At 37.8% G+C, this 21,016-nt stretch overlaps 1 protein-coding gene and 1 pseudogene across 1 annotated transcript in view; one reads left to right on the forward strand and one right to left on the reverse strand.

Moving 5' to 3' along the window:
- The window catches only part of LOC136403261 (serine/threonine-protein kinase PLK1-like), a 146,764-nt pseudogene extending 127,122 nt beyond the window's left edge, over window positions 1-19,642 (forward strand).
- The window catches only part of GPC5 (glypican 5), a 1,847,257-nt gene that overhangs the window by 661,443 nt on the left and 1,164,798 nt on the right, over window positions 1-21,016 (reverse strand). The gene's annotated exons all lie outside the window — the stretch shown is intronic.

The following is a 21,016-nucleotide window of genomic DNA, read 5'->3' on the forward strand; positions in this document are numbered from 1 at the left end:
CAACTTGAGGCACAACAGAGAGAAGAAGAAAGAGACTCAAAAATCTTAAAAAAATGAGAAAGCCCTACAGGAATTGTCTGACTCCATCAAAAAGAATAACATAAAAATAATAGGTATATCAGTGGGAGAAGAGAGAGAAAATGGAATGGAGGACATATTCAAACAATAATAGATGAGAACTTCCCAAGCCTGTGGAAAGAACTAAAGCCTCAAATTCAAGAAGCAAATAGAACTTCGAGTTATCTTAACCCCAACAAACCTACTCCAAGGCACATCATAATGAAACTGGCAGAATCAAATGACAAAGAAAAAATTCTCAAGGTAGCCAGGAAAAGATTACAACATATAAAGCAAGGTCCATTAGATTATCATCCGATTTCTCAACAGAAACTCTACAAGCTAGAAGAGAGTGAACCCCAATATTTAAAGTCCTGAAAGAGAGAAACTTTCAGCCATGAATACTATACCCATCAAAGCTATCCTTCAAATATGGAGAAATAAAAACATTCACAGATACAGAAAAGATGAGGGAATTTATCATCAGAAAACCCCACTCCAGGAATTACTAAAGGGGAATTTCCAACCAGATACAAAGAACAGAACAAAATAAAACCACAAGTAAAAGCTCCACCAAGAACACAATAAAACCAAATTTAAACTGTGACAACAAAAAAAAATGGGGGAGAGGACAAAGATTAACAGTAGCAAAATACGATGGAGTGCAAAAGTAGTCACAAGATAGTGCACTGCAATGAACAGGGTAGGAACCCTTTTCATTACTTAATGGTAACTACAATTGAAAAAAACACCACAGAAGCACATGATTGAAAAAAGATAGCAACAGAGGAAAGATGTAGGGTAGAGGTCCCCAAACTTTTTACACAGGGGGCCAGTTCACTGTCCCTCAGACCATTGGAGGGCCAGACTATAAAAAAAACTATGAACAAATCCCTATGCACACTGCACATATTTTATTTTAAAGTAAAAAAACAAAACAGGAACAAATACAATATTTAAAGTAAAGAACAAGTAAATTTAAATCAATAAACTGTCCAGTATTTCTTTTTTTTTTTTTTCATTTTTCCGAAGCTGGAAACGGGGAGGCAGTCAGACAGACTCCCGCATGCGCCCGACCGGGATCCACCCGGCATCCCCATCAGGGGGCGATGCTTTGCCCCTCTGGGGCATTGCTCTGTTGTGTCCAGAGCCATTCTAGTGCCTGAGGCAGAAGCCACAGAGCCAACCCCAGCGCCCGGGCCATCTTTGCTCCAATGGAGCATCACTGAGGGAGGGGAAGAGAGAGACAGAGAGGAAGGAGAGGGGGAGGGGTGGAGAAGCAAATGGGCGCCTCTCCTGTTTGCCCTCCTGCACGCCGGGCCGATGCTCTACCGCTGAGCCAACCAGCCAGGGCAAAGGATAATATTCTTTTACTGGGATTTATTTTTATTTTTTTATTTTTTTATTTATTTATTATAGAGAGGAGAGAGAGAGAGAGAGAAGGAGGAGGAGCAAGAAGCATCAACTCCCATATGTGCCTTGATCAGGTAAGCTCAGGGTTTTGAACCGGCAACCTTGACGTTTCCAGGTTGACGCTTTATCCACTGTGCCACCACAGGTCAGTGACCAGTACTTCAATGGGAACTATAGGCCTGCTTTTGACTAATGAGATGGTCAATGTCCGGTTCCATATTTGTCACTGCTAGATGTAACAAGTGATTTGATGTGCTTCGGGAGCCATGAGGCATGCATCCCACGTCACTGGAAGTAGTACTGTATGTGAACGATGCCATGCTTTGCGTCTCTCAATGACCACCAATGAAAGAGGTACCCCTTCTGGAAGTGCGGTGGGGGCCAGATAAATGGCCTCAGGGGGCCGCATGTGGCCCATGGGCCGTAGTTTGGGGACCCCTGATGTAGGGAATACAACCAAACAAAAACAAAAGATACAAAAACAAAAGAGAAGAATCAAACAAAACACAAAACTAACAGAAAGCAATGTATAAAATGGCAATAGGGAACTCACAAGTGTCAATAATTACACTAAATGTAAATGGATTAAACTCACCAATAAAAAGGCACAGAGTAGCAGAATAGATTAAAAAAGAAAATCCAACTGTATGCTGCCTATAAGAAACTCATCTAAGCAACAAGGATAAAAATAAATTTAAAGTGAAAGGCTGGAAAACAATACTCCAAGCAAATAACATCCAAAAAAAAGCAGGCGTAGCAATACTCATATCTGATAATGCTGACTACAAGACAGCAAAAGTAGTCAGAGACAAAAATGGTCATTTCATAATGATTAAGGGGACACTGAATCAAGAAGACATAACAATTCTTAATATATATGCACCAAATATATAAGACAGCTACTTATTGACCTTAAAACAAAAACTGACAAAATACAATCATACTTGGAGACCTCAATATACCACTGACGGCTCTAGATCGGCCATCCAAACAGAGAATCAATAAGGATGTATTGGCCTTAAACAAAACATTAGAGAACCTGGATAAGATAGACATCTATAGTACATTTCATCCCAAAGTGACAGAGTATACATTTTTCTCCAGTGTACATGGATCATTCTCAAGAATTGACCATATGGCCCTGGCCAGTTGGCTCAGCGGTAGAGCGTCGGCCTGGCATGCAGAGGTCCCGAGTTCAATTCCCAGCCAGGGACCACAGGAGAAGCACCCATCTACTTTTCCACCCCTCCCCCTCTCCTTCCTCTCTGTCTCTCTCTTCCCCTCCAGCAGCCAAGGCTCCATTGGAGCAAAGATGGCCCGGGCGCTGGGGATGGCTCCTTGGCTACTGCCCCAGGCGCTAGAGTGGCTCTGGTTGCAACAGAGCGATGCCCCGGAGGGGCAGAGCATCGCCCCCTGGTGGGCAGAGTGTCGCCTCCTGGTGGGTGTGCAGGGTGGATCCCGGTCGGGCGCATGCGGGAGTCTGTCTGACTGTCTCTCCCCATTTCCGTTTCCAGCTTCAGAAAAATACAAAAAAAAAAAAAATTGACCATATGTTGGGCCACAAAAACAACATCAGCAAATTCAGAAAAATTGAAGTTGTACCAAGCATATTTTCTGATCATAAAGCCTTGAAACTAGAATTCAACTGCAAAAAAGAGGAAAAATCCCCATAAAAATGTGGAAACTAAACAACATAGTTTTAAAAAATGAATGGGGCAAAGAAGAAATAAGCACAGAGATCTAAAGATATATACAGACAAATGAAAATGACAATACAACATATTAGAATTTATGGGATGCAGCAAAAGCAGTGATAAGAGGGAAGTTCATATCACTTCAGGCATATATGAACAAACAAGAGACAGCCCAAGTGAACCACTTTACTTCACACCTTAAGGAACTGGAAAAAGAAGAACAAAGACAACCCAAAACCAGCCGAAGAAAGGAGATAATAAAAATCAGAGCAGAAGTAAATGAAATAGAGAACAGAAAAACTATAGAAAAAATTAATAGAACAAGGAGCTGGTTCTTTGAAAAGATCAACAAAATGTCAAACCCTTGGCAACACTTACCAAGGAAAAAAGAGAAAGAACTCATACAAACAAAATCCAAAATGAAAAAGGAGAAATCACCATGGACACCGTAGATATACAAAGAATTATTGTAGAATACTATGAAAAACTTTATGCCCCTAAATTCAACAACCTAGAAGAAATGGATAAATTCCTAGAACAATACAACCTTCCTAGACTGAGTCAAGAAGAAGCAGAAAGCCTGAACAGACCAATTAGTAGAGAAGAAATAGAAAAAACTATTAAAAACCTCCCCAAAAATAAAAGTCCAGGCCAAGACGGTTTTACTAGTGAATTCTATCAAACTTTCAAAGAAGACTTGGTTCCTATTCTACTTAAAGTCTTCCAAAATATTGAAGAAGAAGCAATACTTCCAAACACATTTTATGAGGCCAACATAACCCTTATACCAAAACTGGGCAAGTACAGCACAAAAAAAAGAAAACTACAGACCAATATCTCTAATGAATACAGATGCTAAAATACTAAACAAAGTACTAGCAAATTGAATACAACAACATATTAAAAAGATAATACATCATGATCAAGTGGGATTTATCCCAGAATCTCAAGGATGGTTCAACATACATAAAATGGTTAATGTAATACACCATATCAAAAAAACAAAGAACAAAAACCACATGATCTTATCAATAGATGCAGAAAAGGCATTCGATAAAATACAACACAATTTTATGTTTAAGATTCTCAACAAAATGGGTATAGAAGGAAAATATCTCAACATGATAAAGGCCATATATGATAAACCATCAGCTAACATTATATTAAATGGCATAAAACTGAAGGCTTTCCCTGTTAAATCAGGAACAAGACAGGGTTGTCCACTCTCTCCACTCTTATTTAATGTGGTGCTAGAAGTTCTAGCCAGAGCAATCAGACAAGACAAAGAAATAAAGGGCATCCATATCGGAAAAGAAGAAGGAAAGGTATCACTTTTTGCAGATGATATAATCCTATACATCAAAAACCCCAAAGAATCTACAAAAAGACTACTAGAAACAATAACCAATACAGTAGGGTTGCAGGATACAAAATTAACATGCAAAAGTCCATAGCCTTTCTGTATACCAACAATAAAACATTTGAGAACGAACTCAAAAAAATAATCCCCTTTATGATTGCAACAAAAAAAATAAAATACCGACCTGTGGTGGCACAGTGGATAAAGCGTCTACCTGGAATGCTGAGGTTGCTGGTTCAAAACCCTGGGCTTGCCTGGTCAAGGCACATATGGGAGTTGAAGCTTCCTGCTCCTCCCCCCTTCTCTCTCTTTCTCTCTCTCTCTCTCTCTCTTTCCCTCCTCTAAAATGAATAAATAAATTAAAAAATAATAAAAAAATAAAATACCTAGGAATAAACATAACAAAGAATGTAAAGGACTTATATAATAAAAACTACAGACCATTGTTAAGGGAAATCAAAAAAGATACAATGAGATGGAAGAATATTTCTTGTTCTTGGATAGGAAGAATAAATATAATCAAGATGGCCATATTACCCAAAGCAATATTCAAATTTAATGCAATTCTCATCAAAATTCCAATGACATTTTTTAAAGAAATGGAACAAAAAATCATCAGATTTATATGGAACTATAAAAAACCCCGAATAGCCAAAGCAATCCTAAAGAAAAAGAATGAAGCTGGGGGCATTAAAATACCTGACTTCAAACTATATTATAGTGCCACAACAATCAAAACAGCATGATATTGGCAGAAAAATAGACACTCAGACCAATGGAACAGAATAGAAAATCCAGAAATAAAACCACATATATATGGTCAAATAATCTTTGATAAAGGGGCCAACAACACACAATGGAGAAAAGAAAGCCTCTTCAACAAATGGTGCTGGGAAAACTGAAAAGCCACATGCAAAAGAATGAAACTCGACTATAGTTTGTCCCCTTGTACTAAAATTAATTCAAAATGGATCAAAGACCTAAATATAAGACCTGAAACAATAAAGTACATAGAAGAAGACATAGGTTCTAAACTCATGGACCTTGGTTTTAAAGAGCATTTTATGAATTTGACTCCAAAGGCAAGGGAAGTGAAGGCAAAAATAAATGAATGGGACTAGACCAGACTAAGAAATTTTTGCTCAGCAAGAGAAACTGACAACAAAATAAATAGACAGCCAACTAAATGGGAAATGATATCTTCAAACAACAGCTCAGATAAGGGCCTAATATCTAAAATATACAAAGAACTCATAAAACTCAACAACAAACAAACAAACAATCCAATAAAAAAATGGGAAGAGGACATGAACAGACACTTCTCCCAGGAAGAAATACAAATGGCCAACAGATATATGAAAAGATGTTCATCTTCTTTAGTTATTAGAGAAATGCAAATCAAAACTGTAATGAGATACCACCTCACACCTGTTAGATTAGCTATTATTAACAAGACAGGTAATAGCAAATGTTGGAGAGGCTATGGAGAAAAAAAAACCCTCATTCACTGTTGGTGGGAATGTAAAGTAGTACAACCATTATGGAAGAAAGTATGGCGGTTCCTCAAAAAACTGAAAATAGAACTACCTTATGACCCAGCAATCCCTCTACTGGGTATATATCCCAAAAACTCAGAAACATTGATACGTAAAGATACATGCAGCCCCATGTTCTTTGCAGCATTGTTCACAGTGGCCAGGACATGGAAACAACCAAAAAGCCCGTCAATAGAAGACTGGATAAAGAAGATGTGGCACATATACACTATGGAATACTACTCAGCCATAAGAAATGATGACATCGGATCATTTACAACAAAATGATGGGATATTGATAACATTATACGAAGTGAAATAAGTAAATCAGAAAAAAACAAGAACTGTATTATTCCATACGTAGGTGGGACATAAAAACGAGACTAAGAGACATTGATAAAAGTGTGGTGGTTTGGGGGGGGGGGAGGAAAAGGGGGAGGGAGAGGGGCACAAAGAAAACTAGATAGAAGGTGACAGAGGACAATCTGACTTTGGGTGATGGGTATGCAACATAATTTATTGGCAAGATAACCTAGACATGTTTTCTTTGAACATATGTACCCTGATTTATTGATGTCACCCTAGTAAAATTAATAAAAAAAAAAGAAAATATCAATACTCTGGACTGTGTGTGGTACCTAAGTTTAACAAATATGTAAATAAAGAACTGGCAGGTGATTCTTTTGTTAAGAAATGTATATAAATTTTATATACTGTACTTCCATTGTTAATTAGTGCTTATGGAGACCTAATATGTTTTAGAATTTCTCTTTTAAACTCTTTTTTTATAGTTCTTTACAAGTTGGGTAACTTGCTATCTTAAAGCCAGTTCTGTGGTGTAGCAGAAGAAGAAACTGCTTCTTTGCTACTCTAACTCATGGTCAAATTAAAGTGTTAAAATGTCTTGGCTTCACTATTAAAACCTACAGCATTGAAAAGTAAAAAATAAAAAAAATAAAAAAAAGATTAAATCCAAAATGTTAATTCTATTTAATTCCTAGTTCAATATTTTTGGAAGTGTATTATAAAAATCTCAAATGTGTTGCCCTGGCCGGTTGGCTCAGCGGTAGAGCGTCGGCCTAGCGTGCGGAGGACCCGGGTTCGATTCCCGGCCAGGGCACACAGGAGAAGGGCCCATTTGCTTCTCCACCCCTCCGCCGTGCTTTCCTCTCTGTGTCTCTCTTCCCCTCCTGCAGCCAAGGCTCCATTGGAGCAAAGATGGCCCGGGCGCTGGGCATGGCTCTGTGGCCTCTGCCTCAGGCGCTAGAGTGGCTCTGGTCGCAACATGGCGACGCCCAGGATGGGCAGAGCATCGCCCCCTGGTGGGCAGAGCGTCGCCCCTGATGGACGTGCCGGGTGGATCCCGGTCGGGCGCATGCGGGAGTCTGTCTGACTGTCTCTCCCAGTTTCCAGCTTCAGAAAAATGAAAAATCTCAAATGTGTTACCTATATACCAGTTATAACAAAAGAAAAAAAAAAAACACTTCAGATCCCCTATTTAAATTTTTATTGATATTAATGCATTGATCAGAGACAATTATTCATACATTCATACTCCTCAATAAGTTTAATTATTAGAATAAATCAATGTTGATAAAGCATCTCACATGCTACCCCCAAAAGTAGTAATTATAGCAAGTTTTGTAGTTGTGATATTCACAAGTCCACAGAAGACCTGGATCTTCGGTCAAGTTTTAGATTAGAAAGTTCCTGATAGACTTCACCTAAACAACACTGGAATTAGCATGTTTTGGCACTGTTAAGGGAGATAGCCTATTTTTTTTTAAATGGCTTTGCATCAGAATTTTTCTATAAATAAATGAAATTTTATCTTCTCACCATAAAGTTATTATGAAAAGAAGCCTTGGAATTTAGGGATCAGAAATTAATTTGTTTCAATTCATTTTTTTGTTTAGATTTCCAGTTTCTTCTATATTTTCATTCAAAGATTTGATAAGAAATTTGTGACTTAGCAAGTTAAATATAATAAACAGGTTAAATAAAAACAAATTCCAAACAGATTACATTTTGTTAACTTTTAAATAAAATATTTTATTATTTCTGGGTAATTACTATTAAAAGACAATTTCACTTAGGTTATGTGCTCCACAGCTCAAATGATTCTTATCAAAAACAACTCTGCCGGCCTAGCGTGCGGAGGACCCGGGTTCGATTCCCGGCCAGGGCACACAGGAGAAGCGCCCATTTGCTTTTCCACCCCTCCACCGCGCCTTCCTCTCTGTCTCTCTCTTCCCCTCCCGCAGCCAGGGCTCCATTGGAGCAAAGATGGCCCGGGCACTGGGGATGGCTCTGTGGCCTCTGCCTCAGGCGCTAGAGTGGCTCTGGTCACAACATGGTGACGCCCAGGATGGGCAGAGCATCGCCCCCTGGTGGGCAGAGCATCGCCCCTGGTGGGCGTGCCGGGTGGATCCCGGTCGGGGGCATGCAGGATTCTGTCTGACTGTCTCTCCCTGTTTCCAGCTTCAGAAAAAAAAAACAAAACTCTGCATTATAAGTTTCTTCTGCTAAGTTAAAAGTTATGACTATATGACTACATTGGGTGTAGACATTTATCTAAAAATTGCACAGAATAGGAACTTCATACATTTTTGGTACTTGAATTAAGAGATGATAAGTGAAAATATTCAAAATCTCTCTTAATATTTTTTTATAATATCCTAAGTATCATAGATTATGGTAGTCATACAACTGTTTCTATAAACTGCAAAAGAGCTCTAAATAGCATAAATATTCAAAATATTAGGCAGTTCCCATATCTTTCTTACAAGTAGTGGGGTGTGCTCACAGCATTTGAAGATTGAACTTTCTTAGCTTTCATATAAAATCAAATTTTAATTTAGTCAACATTTAAAAGTACTGCCAGATATTTCCTGGAAGATGATCCACTTCAAATCTTTTTGTCTGTTTTGACACTTTTCAAGTATTTACCTGAAGTTAAATATCTGGTCCCACCTGAGCAAATATATTTACTGCAATGTGTTATTACTTTTTCAAGGGTATTCAGTAACTATTTTCTTTCTAATATAATTTTTAAATGAAAACTTAAGATCAAAAAGCAAATGGGATCTTATATTTTCAAAATTAGGGGGGAAATCAGCAATATGTCCCTTTTTTAAATAGAAGAAACTATCAGAAGATTCATTTTAATTGACAGGGATTCCTAATGAGTTAGATAAATGTTTAATAGTACATTTCTTCTTTGTCAAAACACAGTAAATAGATTAAAATTATGTGCATGTTAAAATTTGCAAGTGCAGAGTAAAAGTGTTGTTTGAAAATTATGAGTGAAAAAGAAAGAAAAATAATGTAAGTAAAACTACTTTTCACCCATAACTTAGCAGTATGAAAGACTCAATCAAATATTGCTAACTCTAGATAACCTCTGACAATATTCTGGATTTAAAAGTAATTAAACCATTGTGGTATTTAGCTAGATAACTTAACCTAGTTGATTTTTATTTTCTTCTTTCCTGTCATACATATAAAGTGTGCCTACCCTACAGAATACTTTGAATATTTGAGATAATATGCAATAAGTTATATGCTGACATATGTATGGACATATGACATTAAATAGAACATACTATCTTCAAGTGACTAGCAATTTGTAGAAGCTGTATTACAAAAATATTACATATATGTATATATATTTCAAATCAATATATTCTATAAATAAATTAAGCCTTTTAAAAAATATATAAGGAATTATAGCATCTCACAAGAAGTAAAATAGACATTCATTTTTATAATGTTGTTTTACCTGCCTTAGAAAATCATACACTCAGAAAATGAAGTCTTAGCAATTTCATCCAAAATGATTTTGAAGACATCCCTTTGCATAGGCAATGAAAAAAAAGACATAGACATTTTCCTTCTTTCTAAATGCTATGTGTATATATACTGATATATATAAGATTAGCAAAGCTGTAGGAAAAAACCTTGGAAAAGAACTTTAGACAATATAAAAAGATAAATGAATAAGAGAAATAAAAACAATACTGAAAGAGACAAAATATTGTGAAAATTCCAAGTTTCTGGAAGCCAAGGGACCCAGCTGTGTTATGCTGAAATTTATCTCTATGCTAATATTTCAATATCAACTAAGACATCTAACAAAGAAATCCAGACTAGTAGTGATTGCATAAAGAAAACATCTGTCTGAGCAACTATTTTTTGTTCCTTAAAATGGGCTCTGGATATCATGATATTCTAAGTTCATATATCCTTATTTTTAACTATTGAAGGATACACGGCATAAAAATAACATTCATTTCTAGTTTTCAAGCTTATGTGTCTAAGTGCATAGATTTATAGGAGAAAATTTATCCTCATCTAGAACCTGAAAGAATTTGAATGTTTTTAAGTTACATGTTCTTCCATGCAAGTTCACCATTTCAAATGACCATGGCTTCTAAATTAAGAATCACAACTTTATTATTTATTGTTGAGATAAAAAGTATGCTTAGGTCTTTGATGCACTTTTCTAAGTATAAAACTTTTTATCCCTGTTTTCACAGATGTTTTATCAATATGTTCTTTTCTTCAAGAGATATCTCAGAGTGAAATATATAAAAACCTATTCTTTCCCATTTGTCCAGCACAAATTGTTCCCTTTTCTGGTCACAGAAGGAAGAGTGAGAAACTAATTTCAAAAATTACTTTTATGTAACTCTATATACACTTCATTAAATGCATAATACCTATCATTAACTAAATGTTCTTCAAAGATGCTTCCATTACTTTTAAAGCATGCCTGGGGTATTAACTAGGAAATAGAGTCTGGTTATTCAATTGTCAGGGCCACCAACACAAATTCTTCAATTCTGTTTAAGGACTCATGTTCTCATGTATTACATCTCCCTATTGGCTCTGTGCTGGGTATCTTCTTTTGTGCAGGTTTGTTCTCCATCCTGTTCTCTATCCCAAGAGGCTGGTGTGTGTGGATTATCTAAACTGGTTCTCACACTTTTTGGGTTCCAGTTAGTTCTGTCAATAAAGAATTCCATTGGAGTACCAAAGAAAGGGAGGTTTGTATCACCTAGTTTTTTCCCCTCATATACTTCCCATGATGCTGCCTTGGTCTGTCTGTGGTCTGTGACTGCTTTCACAGTCACTTAGCTACGTTCAACTCTCTCTTCTTCCATTTCTTTCTCCCCTCATCCATTCAGGCTTAGCGGTGGAATTAGCTGGGCTGCTACTTGCTCTGGATTCTTATAGTATACTTTGTATCAATAGTTCCCTTGTATTCTACAAACCTTCTTATAAATAATCATTTTGTAGTCAAAACCCTCCTTGAAATAACCTAGTTTTTCCTGTTGGGATCCTCCCTAATTAATATATATATAATATCTTAATGTTGATCTTTCTAAAATTAATTAATTTCCCCCAAATCTTTTTTCTTTTGATTACTGTAGTTTTGTTAATAAAATGTTATCACTTTTATGGCCATGTTATTATGCAATTTTATCAAGCCACTAACAATTATCAATAATAATTATACTCATTTCCTTAGAACATTATAATTAATGAGCCCATTTCATGTACATCTTTTCATTTAATCTAAAAATTTATGCATCTTTATTTCTATTGCACACATGAAGAAATCTGATTAGCAATGTCATGCATGTGGTCATACAAGATGTTATTTCACCTTCAGTGATTTTGGTCACCACTAAACACAGGTAGCTTCTCTTTTCTTACTTGAATGAGTAGCTATTAATTCATTTGTGTCCTATCTCTATAATGTCCCTTCCCTCTTTATTTTTATGTCCCATTATTTCTACCTATATACTACTGTATTTAAATAGAGCCCTAAGTAAATTCCCCACCATCCTCACTCACTCCAGTACATCACCAGTAGAATAACTTTTCTTAGAGCTTTCATGTTAATATACCTTTTCCAATGCCTTCAGTAGCTTTTCATGGCCAGTAAAAATTTCCAGAGTCCTCAATTTTATAGCCGTTAACAACCATCAAGACTTGTCTTCTGCTATTCTCCTTGTAACTCCCTGCATTTCAGTCCAAATAAATGACTACAATACAATTGTGCCTGATTTTCTCCACTCATATGCCTTTCTCCTATACTGAGGAAATTTTCCCTTTCTTAGAAAGTAACATAATTCTCCCTATTGTAAAGGCCCAAGTAAAATACCACTATAGGTTTCTTCTGCCAGAAAAAAATCTCTTTACTCTCTAAACTTGCACAGCACTCTCACACTCTTGTATCTCCTTGTCACATTGCATTTCTCTTTTAGTTTCTATGTATATATTTATATGCCCATTTTATCATTTATACCTTTTAGCAGTGTGTCTTTTTTTTAAGTACTTTTTTTAAATTTTTTTATTTTATTTATTCATTTTAGAAAGGAGAGAGAGAAGGAGAGAGAGAGGAGAGAGACAGAGAGGGAAGAGGGAGAGGAGTAGGAAGCATCAACTCCCATATGTGCCTTGACCAGGCAAGCCCAGGGTTTTGAACCGGCAACCTCAGCATTTCCAGGTTGACGCTTTATCCACTGCGCCACCACAGGTCAGGCCAATAATGTGTCTTATTTATGTCTTCAGTAAATAGGAGGTTATTGAAACTTAATTGACAAAAAAATGAGACTCAAAGAAGATGATATTTATAAATTTAAAAAGATATATATATATAACTGAGTATATTGAGAGCAATGTTTCTTTGTTTAGTGGGGGCGGGACAGAGAGGGAAAGCGGGAGGGACAAAGAAGAAGGGAGAGAGATGAGAAGCAACAACCCATAGTTGCAGCACCTTAGTTGTTCATTGATTGCTTTACGAGCAATGCTTCTTTAGGACTTTTTGATCACTGCTATTAATTGTGCATTTCCAAATAACTTTCCATTTTTTAATAGCATCTTACATAGATTGTATAACTTGACAGTAACCTCTAGCAGTGCAAATATAATTCATAAAAACTGGTTTTTATAGAATAGTAATTCTTATATAACAAATGGTAAAAATATAAACACATACACAGGTGTCTGTAAGTCGGTCTGTGTAAATATATGAATACATGTGCATTTTTCCCCATTACATTCTAATATCTAGAATGAAACTGTCATTTTGCAGTCCCAAAATTACTATTAAGTAAAATGTAGGAAAGAAAACACTAAATATTTTGTATAGTTTTATATTAAAGCTATGAGATCCATCTTTAATATTTTGGTAGGTATGTTAATACAAGTCTCACTGTAACCATTCAGGGACTTTCCTTCTTATATATATTTGCATTTATTATCACATAATGATTACTTTCAGTTAACTGGAAATATTTATAGCTTATCTAAATATCAGTCTTCTTGCCTGACAAATAGCAATAAACATAATCTTACTTATCACAAAGTATATGACTTATTTCCTTTCTATCGTCCTTAAAGAAAAATTACAACCCCAATTTTCAGAAAGACAAGTCACGTCACTAACGCTTTTCCAGACTTGAGTGCTACCTCAATCAATAGCTGCTTAATGTTACAACTTACATAAATTCCACCCTTTCTCAGATAATTTATCTCTTTAGATAAGATATAACATTAAAGGATATAGCCACATTGGAGAGATTATTTTACCTTTTGACTGCATAAATTCGGTTTAAGATAATTACATTAGAGTGTTTGATGTTCCTTTTGCTTCTAACGACATTTATACTTGCTCTGCATTATTGGATAATGCTGTGCAATAGATGGGAACCAGCTTCCCTTGGATCACACATAATTTAAGAATGAGCTGGAATAAACTCACCTAATTGGAACTATGAATGGTTATTTAAGAGGCTGTAGTTACATACATTTTGCCAGACATAGTCTTACAGAAGAGCTTCTGAAAGTCTGGCTTTATTCTGTATCTCCCACTACCACATTATTTAAAAAGAAATACTGTCTTTCAAGATCTTGATTATGCCAGACATCATGCTAGGGTATTATATATATTACTTCCTTCCATTCCCTTTGTAAAAGAACATTTAAAAATGAAGTCCAGAGAAGCTACCTCATTCCCATGGTCTTGTAGGAAGGAAGTCAGTGGGATGGACTCAAAATTCCATACTTATTAAGCCCCATGCTTGTATTAACAAGAAAAGTCCAGAGGGACTGAGAAAAAAAGCTATCAAGAAACCCAGCATCTATGCAGATATATGCAGTGCTAGATTGTTAAATGGGACCAAGAAGTTTTAATTTATAGCATTTGGCAATTTCATGGTATAAGTATTACCACCATGATTAATTTCAAGCTACCAATACAAGGTTACTGAATTCAGACCTGGGAAATGTGTGCATAGTTGTCTCTAGTATAAACTGTTAAAAACAAACTGCTGAGCCCTGGCCGGTTGGCTCAGCGGTAGAGCGTCGGCCTAGCGTGCGGAGGACCCGGGTTCGATTCCCGGCCAGGGCACACAGGAGAAGCGCCCATTTGCTTCTCCACCCCTCCGCTGCGCTTTCCTCTCTGTCTCTCTCTTCCCCTCCCGCAGCCAAGGCTCCATTGGAGCAAGGATGGCCCGGGCGCTGGGGATGGCTCTGTGGCCTCTGCCTCAGGCGCTAGAGTGGCTCTGGTCGCAACATGGCGACGCCCAGGATGGGTAGAGCATCGCCCCCTGGTGGGCAGAGCGTCGCCCCATGGTGGGCGTGCTGGGTGGATCCCGGTCGGGCGCATGCGGGAGTCTGTCTGACTGTCTCTCCCTGTTTCCAACTTCAAAAAAATGAAAAAAATAAATAAATAAAAAATAAAAAAAAAACAAACAAACTGCTGAAAGCCATTGGATATTTCAGAGTATGCTAACAAGGAAACTTAAATGCAAACATTGCCTACTACACAATAAATGAGTATTGAAAGACAGGTATAAAGCAGACATGGAGACTTCTTCCCAGATACTGCCTGGCCATTTATAATAGACTTTATTTTTTTTATTTTAAGTTTTTAAATTTATTACATGAATTCAAGTGTCCCACCCAATATAATACTCTCCCCAACATGCCCCCCATTATACCCCCATTGCACCCCTCTTCCTAATTCCCTCCTCCTTTTCCTCTGGGATTTGCTGTCCTGTTATATATATATAATTTCATTAATCCCTTCACCTTCTCTGATCCCATCCCTTCATCCCCCTTCCCTCTGACAGCTTCTGCTCCCTGTGACCCTGCCTCTGCCTCTATTCCATTCCTCAGATCACCTTGCTCATTAGATTCCATACATAAGTGAGATCATATGATATTTGTCTTTCTCTGCCTGGCTTATTTCACTTAGCATAATAATCTCCAGGTCCATCCACGCCATTGCAAAAGGTAAGATTTCCTTCTTTTTCACAGACACATAGTATTATTCCATTATGTATATGTACCAGAACTTTTTAATGCACTTGCCCATTGATAGATGGGCTATTTCCAAATCTTGGTTATTATAAACAATGTTGCAATAAACATGGGGATGCATATCTTCTTTTAGATTAGTGTTTTGAATTCATAGGATATATTCCTAAAAAGTGGGATAGCTGGGTCAAAAGGCAGTTCGATTTTTAATATTTTGAGGAAACGCCATACTATTTTCCACAGTGGCTGTACCAGTCTGCATTCCCACTAACAGTGCAGGAGGGTTCTCTTTTCTCTACACCCTTGCCAGCACTTATCGTGTGTTGATTTGTTAATGAGAATCATTCTGACAGGGTGAGGTGGTATCCCACTGTGGTTTTTCCCAACACCATTTATTAAAGAGAACTAAGATGTAATTTAATTTGGTCCTGGTAGGTGAGAGTTGGAATGTCGGCCTACTTATTCACCATCTTGGAATCCTCCTAGACCATTTTTTTTTTTTTTACTAGCAACTGTTCAGTTCAAAATTGAGCCATTTTTGGAGAATGTTCAATTCTTACTGCAAAATTGTGTTTTCATCAGAAAGCTGTATCAAATAGTCAGATTACTTATATTGAGAAGGTAATAATACCTCATAAAAGTAGAGGGTAAGATATTGACAAAGGAAAGAGGATGTTTCTAGACATGTCAGAAATGAAGTCTAAGGAAATATCATAAATCTCTCTTACAATTTTGGACTAGAGTATAAAATTCACATTCATAGGTGTGTATATTCACAGTGTTTTGTTCTTTCAATAATTCCCAAGTGACTGCATCGTTCCAAGCCTTGGAAACTTATTAGTGACTGAAACAGACTAAATTTCCTGCTAAACAGACTAAATTTCCTGCCATGAGCTTTTGTTGTGTTAAGGAGAGACAGAAATCAAATTGTACATATAATAAATAAGATTTTATGTTTTATTAGAACTTAAATTTTACAAAACCCAAGTTATTATATTAAAAGTTACAGATGATAGAAGATATCTACCTTATTGAAATGTTTCTAGTACCTCGATATATTTCATAAGTCATATTCTAGAAGCCAAGAAGAAAAGTCACTTAATCCATCAAAAAATATTTGTGTGCCCATTATATGTAAGTAATACTCTAGGAAGAAGGCAAATTGTTTCCAAGTCAACTATTTTTCCTTACCTTAAGGGATTTATATTCTAATGAAAGAGGGAGACTAATATATGAATAAAGGAAAATATTGGGTAATTTCAGCCACTGATTGTTACTAATAAAACATTAATAAATGTACTGTGGCAGAATGACTAAGTGACAACTGTACTAAGCAGTCAGTAAAAGAGGCCCCGAAGATGTAGACTGGAAAATATTCTCTGAAAACACTACCTTCCAAGACATCTAATTATTCCCATTACTCCTCTTGCTTTTGTTTTAAATCCCAGGGGGTTGAACATTATTCCTTTTGAAACCAGCCATGAAGGACTGGGAATGAAGCATTCTGGGAGGAGAAATCAGAAAACACAAATCTTTGATGTAAGAATGAGCTCGACGTATTTTGGCGACAGAAAAAAGGGTCATGTGGCCCAAAAATATAGAAGATAACCAATTTCAGTATGAAATGAAGTTAGAAAGTTTTGCAGAAACCCGTTACGAACAGCCTTATGGGTCTTGCTAAATAATTTTGAGTTCATTTTAACTTTAAATTGGAGTCATGAGGACATCTTAAACCAGGAAGGGATACAATAAGTCATTTAAAAAAAAAGATAATTTTGCCTACTGCTGTAGCTCTGTGACAGATGATGATGACAGAGGCTAGGATGTAGAAAACAATAGGAAAATAAATGGGGAGATGTTGGGCAAGCTGTAGAGATAGAGAATATATTCTGGGCTCAAACTTCTCTGACCACTCTATGTCAATTTACTTTCTCCTCCACGATGTATTCTCCCCCATAGGCCTACCTTATTTTCATCACATTGCATAGTATTATCTGAAATTTTTATTTATTTTTGTTTGGTGCCTGTTTTCTTTTACTAGAACATAAGAGCTGTGAGTGCTGGGAACTTGTCTGACTTATTCACAGTTATATTTACAGCATACAAAACACTGGCTCTAAGACAAAGTAGGTGTTCATTAGGTGAATAAATAGGCAAATGAATTAATGACTTCTATCCAATAGTTCTTATTCTAAACTTTGAGCCACATAAGACATTGAAAATCTCTGTTCTACAATATAAGAAAGCTCTCAAAATGAGTGCAGCTATGCTATGCCTCTCGACTTTCTCTTCTCTAATTATTTCTGTCCTTTAAATTATTCCTGTAATATACTTTTTTTTAGGTTTTAAATATCCTAGTTGATTTTTAAACTTTGATGTATATAATACAAATATTATGGGGACTTCTATACAAATATATATAAAGAAAAATAAATTAGATACAATTAAATTATTAATAGTCCCTACTGACTTTGCTTATGTCCTTTTTCCTTACGGTTCTTCTTTACTGAGTTGAATTAGCTAATTTTGGTATTGCCCATCTTATATTGCCTTCAACAGAGTTATCTTGACATATCATAAATAAAACATAAGAAATTTCATATGGAGAAATAGGTAATTTAATAATCTATAAGGTAAGACTCAATGGTAAAGATTGCTAGTTCCCACCCATGACCTTTTATTCCTTAGTAATAGAAAGTTCCTTTCATCTGAGGGTACAGCAAGCAGTTCTCCAGATAGCTAAGGCTGGCCATGTGTCTGTGTTCAGGCCAATTAAATACGAGTAGAAGTACTATGTGAGAGGCAAAATGCTTAAAGAAAACTTACTGTGCTAGACTGAGTGGCCTTTCCTTCACCCTTCCTCTAGTTGAAATGTGGATGTGGTTTTATCCTGTAGAAGTTTCTGCACGTCATTTCTACCCTGAAAATTAGCCATTCACTAAATAAGAACGGGAGAACAGAAAAATTAAAGAAATTGTTTTACCTTATGACCATGAGACCACATAAGAGCTCTCAACTGTTTACCCTCCACTTCTTTTGTGTGAAAGATAAATTTCAGTCTTCTTTAAACTTCTGTTATTTGGGGGTTTTGTGTTGAATGCTCATGAACCTAATCCTAATTGACAAATAATTTAGTTTATTTCTGATGTTACACTTTACAAAATCATTTCTTGAAACTTATAAAATTATACCACTTGACTGAAAAAAATAGAGAAAAATGTCACTATGAGAAACTTTAAAACCTGTTTAACAGCCTTAAAACGAATGATAAAAACAAATCACATATAATAAACTCCAGTTCTGATCTATTAATCTTTTATTAGTTTTTTTGTTCTTCTAGGACTTCCTAAGCCTTAATATTTAAATTGGAATTTCTAGTATACTTTGCTTGTTGAAAAAATACATGTAATTATTGGTGTGTTTATATACATGAACTTACTTAAAGTTCACAACCATGATTACATTTTCCCCAACTTTCATAATTGCTATATAATTGTATGTTATGGACATGATTAGAATAATACATTTTAAAATTATAAATAAATCATTTAGTGATTGAATGTTGTGGGTGGAGCGCTTAGCGCATTCCTAGCAGCTGCGGCTGATGCAATGCTATGAGAATACTTAAGCTTCCAGAAGCCTCCTGGGCATATTCAGGAAAGAAGCTCGGCCGCTATAAGGAAGTGACTTATTGCCAACCATGCAGCTCCCTGATCTTTTCAGTCATTGGCTATGAAGGACACTCTGTAATACCCTATAGGCTGAACCCATGTATATAAGCTAGTTTAATTCCTGAATAAAGTGGATCTGCGTCACTGAACCTGGTCCCCGGAGTCGGGTCTTTGCGTCTCCGTCGTCCTCACACCCTGGCAGGACGTGTTCACAACTGGTGCCCAACGTCTGGCAGGGACCTAACCGCATCCAAGGGACGGGTGAGTGACCCTCTGCAATGGGAAACCTTCTCCCCCACTCTTGAGCCCTGCAGGCTTGAGCCCTGCACGTCCTATTGTAGTAGGCGAGTTGAAGTTCGTGAAAAGGATCTCTGTACTTACTGGGAGATCCTCTCTGGTCTCAATCCCTGGATTGAGGACACGCTGCTCTGGGACCCAGATACTTGGGTCCGAGCTCTCCGACGTGTTCATTCGGCTGAGGTGCATGGGGGACAAACCTCTCGGCTTTACTCCTGCCTTATTGGCAATACACGCCTGCTTGACCGGTGCTCCTGCTGGGGACCCTCCACTAGTCCCTAAGGTCTTACAGGCTACTCCTCTTTCAGAGGAGCCCCTACCTCCCTATTTGCCCCCCTTCACTGAGGAGGAAAGTAGTTTAGCCTCCGAGTTTGCAGCTGAGCGTGCAGAAACAAAACCAACCGAATTGCTAACCACACCATTAGCTCTGCCACTGGGAAAAGCAGAAGTCACTACTTCCACATTCCCTGCTGGGGCTCAATGCCCCACCCCAGCCTCTCAGACACCATTTTCTCCAACACGTGTTCCTGCTGCAGACCCACGGGCCAGCCTATACGCCCCCATGTGTCTTTTTTCTTTCTGTCTGTCTTGTATCTCTCGCTCTCTCTCTCTCCCGCCCCTCTCTATGAAATGACGCTGGAAGGACCCAGCCATGGCACAGTGGTGGGGATCACACCCTCTTCTAATGCAAGGGAGAGGTTATGCTTGTGTTTTTCAGCCAATTTTGATCCCAGGAACCCCCCCAACCTGCTTGACAGGGTTTCTTGGGCACCCACTAAGTGGTTCAGTCTTCACTTTTCCAAAGCCACAGCCCTGGCCTTCTCCACACCAACTATGCCTGAGGGGAGGAGGTCCTCAGCGCTCCAGAAGAAGAACTCGCAACCAGTGTGTGTGCCTCATCACCTGGGGGGATGTGGAGGCTTTGGCGGGGTGGGCCCAGAGAATTGCCCCTGACAGGCCCCCAGGCCCTGGTGCTCTGATCTTGCTTATGTGTGCTATAGTAACCGCTGACTCCCAGACGCAGGTGGTGGCAGCCTGAGGCTCAAGCCCAGCAGCACGAGCTGGTGTTTTCAGTTCATCTTTGGAGGATGAGGAGAATTGGGCTGTAGTTGCAATTTGCAGACTCCAGAAGGTAAACGGCGGCAGCTGCAGCGAGAGTATGAACAGAAGCCAGGCTTGCATCGCTGAGTGGCTGCTGGAACAGCAGGGAGTGCCTGCTAAGCCACTGGTGGGTCACTGACATTTTGGGACATAGGGGTGAATGCCATCATGCTCTCCAGATTAGAGATGGAAATGCTGACTGCCATTGCCATGTGCTTCTCTTCGGGACAGTGTAAGACCTGCCAGGAGGGCAGGGATGAGGGGGTGGCTGAGGCCTCATGTGCATGGACTGATTTCCTGGACTATGACTGAAGTGAGCACTATCTCCTTTGTTGGGTGGACTTATGGATTTTGAACAATGTAAAATACCCTGATGGGGGTGGGGGGCAGCTTTGCTGGAGGCCATTCCCCTGTCCTGGGAAGCTTTTCCCATTGTGAGAAAGAAGGCCAAGGACATTTTGTGCTTTTGGCAAAGTTCTCAGAGACTGGTGAAATGTACCTGTGTAATTATTGAAATTGTATGATTTTTCATGTTGTTGTAATTTGTGTAATACG

The sequence above is a fragment of the Saccopteryx leptura genome, chromosome 4, assembly GCF_036850995.1.
Source record: "Saccopteryx leptura isolate mSacLep1 chromosome 4, mSacLep1_pri_phased_curated, whole genome shotgun sequence".
NCBI lineage: Eukaryota > Metazoa > Chordata > Mammalia > Chiroptera > Emballonuridae > Saccopteryx > Saccopteryx leptura.